A 4,539-nucleotide genomic window follows, 5' to 3' on the forward strand; every position below is an offset into this window, starting at 1 on the left:
GATTTAATCCACTAATCAATCTTGATTATAATGGTTCTCCACTTAGACAACTTTTAAGTCTTCTAGAGTATACATATCATAACTTGATCACTCTAGGAAATTCCTTTTACAAACGATGTAAACAAAAATTACAAGAGATTAAATTGCTTCTTAATAAGCTATAATCACTAAGTGATTTTTCTCTTAAGTTTAAGTTCTAACACTCACTAAAATATTACAATGTTGTGAGGTTGAAGATGAAGTTCTTCGTTGCTTTTGTGTGATAGCTTTTTGGCAGTGTTTTGGTACTTAGCGTGAGAGAGTTATTGCATCAGAACTTCTATATATAGGCAGTGAGAAAATGTGACTGTTGAGAGCATTTAATGCTTTGTGTGAATAGTATAATGCTGCGTTTAATGTATCACTCTTTTGTCAACTACCTCGAGCCATGCTTCAACTGCTTTTGCGGACTTTGCCTTTTGTAGCTTCTAACGTTCCTTTTGTCAGTCAGACAGATTTGACGTTGTATCCTTTTCATCTTATACTTGCTTCCGGACTCATATTATTAGAATAACGTTTGAATATCAGAGTCTTCCAGCTTTGGTGCAGATGCAACTTCAGTCATCAGACTTTGGAAGTGCTTTGGAGCGTGATACCTATCAGATCTTAAGAGCCTTGCTTCTGACTTCCATCTTCTGATGCTTTCCAGATCATGTTCTGATTTCTTCAAGACCATTTTTTGATGTCTGCCAGACCATGTTCTGATGAAGCCATCCAGATCTTCTGGGTCAGAGCTTCTGAATGCTGATTTTGTGCGTACTCTCTTAGACTTTTCCTGAAACGGAAAATGTAAAGAATTAGAGTACCACATTGTATTATACAAAATTCATATATAATATTATCATCAAAACTAAGAATATTGATCATAATATTTCTTTTTCTAACAATCTCCCCCTTTTTGATGATGACAAAAACATACAGAATTAATATGAATTTGTATCCAGAATATCGGATGAAAAAGACAATACACAGAAATAGCATGAAAGCATATTAATCAGAGTTTGTGAATATGTCTCCCCCTAAAATTAATACTAGAAGAGTTTATAAATAAAAGACTTCCCTGAGTATTTTCCATTTCAGATGAGACTTTCACGTTGAACTTTAAACTTTAGATGATTCAGAGCTTTACTTCAGAGCTTCCATTTGGACAGCTTTAGAGCTTTGAATTTCTCTTTGAGAGCACTTGGCTTTATCAGAGCATCAAAAGACTTGCTTGTATCAGAGCTTGAAACTTCTTGTATCAGAACATAGCTTGCTTCAGATCTTGAAACTTCTTGTATCAGAACATTAAGCTTGTTTACTTCAACTCTTTAAGTGATTTTCTTCAGATGCGTTTCTCCCCTTTTTGAGCTTGTTCAGAGTATCACATTCCTGCAAAACTATCAGAGATAGAAAACTTGCAATATAATTGTTAGGAATGTTGCGACTTAAGCCCGTCAACTGATATTATAAATCAATTCAAATAGCACGTTTCTCCCCTTTTTGTCATAACATCAAAAAACATAAAAGATTCAGATGAAAGACTGTCATACCCCAAAATTTGCCCATACATCTTCTCCTATTCAAGTTCAAATCAAAACACAAAGCTCCTAGATATACTCTCTTATACAAAAGCCTAAAACTCAAAACATTTCTAAATGGGCTCGCACTTTTTTTGTTCTACCCTTATTATAGGCCCATCCACGTGATAAAAACAAAGACCATTTATTTTTCATAATTTTTATCAATTATTTATGATTTTAATTCATTTAAATCATGAATTAATTGCATAAAATATGAAAAATAATCAAAGATTTGATTTTCCTCCCAATTTCAATCATCATTAATCATCAAAATATTCACTAATTACTACAAAATTCGTGCAAGGGTTAAATGGTGGAAAAATATTGAGTTTGGCCCTAATTAGAAATATTTCATTCAAGATCCAATCAAATTTTCAAAAGATTGATTCACAAGGATTTTTCTCAAGTTTGTTGACCTAATGGATTCAGATATATAAGCAGAACAAACATCAAACCCTGGGGACGAAAAATTACAAGGATTGGTTGCCTCCAAACTCTTCACAAAAGTTTCAAAAAATCAAGAAAATTGAAATTCGGTTTACACGATTGAAGCCAATTCAAGGAGTTCTGAGAGTCAAGCAAGCTTCATAGCAATCCTAGGAAGCTTTCCCAATCATCTCCAAGTCACAGGGCATCTGGAATCTCGCTCATACGCCTGCGGTTTGTTCATACACTTCTTAGATTCAATTTCACGAATTCATGCATTATAAATTTAATTTGATTGCATATTTGTGTTTAAATTGATGCTTATGATGTTTCTGGAGATCTAATTCGGTTTTAATGCTTGTTTGAAAGAATCACCATGGCTAGGGTTAGTGACCTCCGATTTAGGGTTTGTGTATACAGGATTAATTGGACCATGAGATTTGCACCATTACGCTCAGGAAGTAATTCCGGATCGATCCATGGCTTTTAATTTGATTTATGTAGCGTTTTCTTGATTGTTGCAAGTCGCAGGCTATGGCAACGCGTAAACTCTGTGGGCAAAAGTGTTGCCTTTTCTGAAAATTCACGAGGAAGAAGAAGGCTCCTCGCGCGCGTTTCCTCTTTTTGAAATTATTTGTTTTTAACTAATTGTTCATGTTTGATTCAATGGACATCATGTGGTAAGTGGCTCAGTGGCAAGGTATTGGCGTGAGTCCATGTACCTGGGTTCGAGTCCTGAGAGCGACTCATTCTTTTAGATATTTGTTTGATATTTGTTTCCAGCGAATCTGGTACACTCTGCTAGTGAAGGTTCACAGCGCACCCTCAATTTGAGGCCATCAGATGAAGCCAGCGTGAGATCCCACGCCCAGGAACTTGAAGCTCCACCATGGAACTCCCAGGCTGCAACCACACCGGAATATTCAGCTAAGTTCCTTTTTCCAATTTTTATTTATTTTATAACTTATTTTGTTTATTTATTTATACATTGTTTATACCTTTTATTTTCAAAATTTCCTTTTAATAAAAATTGTTATTAACTCTCTTCTTTTACAAAAACATAAAAATAAAAAAATAATTCTTATTTGATTCAAATGATTAATTTGATTTAAATTATTTAAATTGTTTAATTAATTACAAATATTTTTATTAATTAATTAAATTATATAATTAGGGTTAGGCTGTTTAATCGAGATTTCATTTTCTGCCGGGTTAATTGATTGGGTTGAAAACCAACAATGAATTCGCCTCTTTATTCTATTAACCATGGTTAACTTGTGCCCTAATCAGGGTTTACGAAGATCATGCCTACACTGAATTTTGCCCTTTTTCCTTTGTGCAGCTTTTCAGGGTTTACTATCAGTGCCTTCTGATTATTTTCCTGTTAATTCTCAGATGTTCAGAGTCAATGCTTGAGGCAACCTCCGACTATCAACCTTATCAATCAAAGCTAAGTTTCTATATTTATTTTCTTTTTTTTCTCTTTTCTTTTATCCTTTTTATTTTGATTAGGGTTAACCATACCTGCCATTGAATTGATAATGCACTCACACCTTCGTGTTTATTTTTCCTTTTCCAATTTTCAGGGTTGGTCAACCAGTCAGAGCTCGAATGTTCGGTAACCCTGAAATTCATATTTTTTATTTTTATTATTACTTATGCCAAACCTTATTGCACTATGAATCCGCTGGTTTCTTTTTCCCCTTCCCCATTACTGTTAATTATTTCTGTTAAACTGCGTGGTTAGTAAGCTAGGGAGTGTAACCTCGAATCGAACATAGAATCACTAACTTTACAAGATAATATACTTGAATATAATCACGTGATTGGTGCACACACGCACGCTTTTGGGTAACCTCTCTGCTGCCTTGTTGCCTTGTTGCCTGTTGCCTTTGTGTTTTTGCAGAATAAGCCACGTCCCTCGAATATGAGGATACCTCAGCCATGTTGCCTCGAATACTAAAGGTCATACGACCCTAAATGATGCTGCCTTCGATACACAATATGACCTCGACCCTCGGAAGTTGCCCACGAAAAAAGGCTGAGGTATCTTCTGGTTGCCTAACAAAAATGGCTTATTCTGATCCTTGCCTTAGACTACCTGCCCCTCTATGGCATGGGACAGTCTTATGGCAAAGGATGCTTCGATGACCCTTCAACCTCCAAACGAAAGGCTTCCTGCCCTCTTATGGCAAGGATAGACCCTTTCATTCTGAAAGGCTAAAAAGAGACCTATCATCTGAGTTTAAGGTAATTGCCCCTAATTGCTCTGCAATGCTCAAACTTTCATTATATTCTTTCTCAAAATTCTTCAAAAAACTGGCTACGCTCATTTACGAGCTAAAGTCCTTTTTTCCTCTTTCATCTACATTTTCTGAAAACGAGCAAGCAAAGCAATTAAGAGCCCATGGAAAACCATGGATGCAAAGGGTGCCTTACACCTTCCCTTTGCATAAATTACCCCCCGAACTTAGATTTCTTAAAAGGTTTTTTTCTGTTTCTTTTTGCCTTT

The sequence above is a fragment of the Vicia villosa genome, linkage group LG5 (genome assembly GCF_029867415.1).
Source record: "Vicia villosa cultivar HV-30 ecotype Madison, WI linkage group LG5, Vvil1.0, whole genome shotgun sequence".
NCBI lineage: Eukaryota > Viridiplantae > Streptophyta > Magnoliopsida > Fabales > Fabaceae > Vicia > Vicia villosa.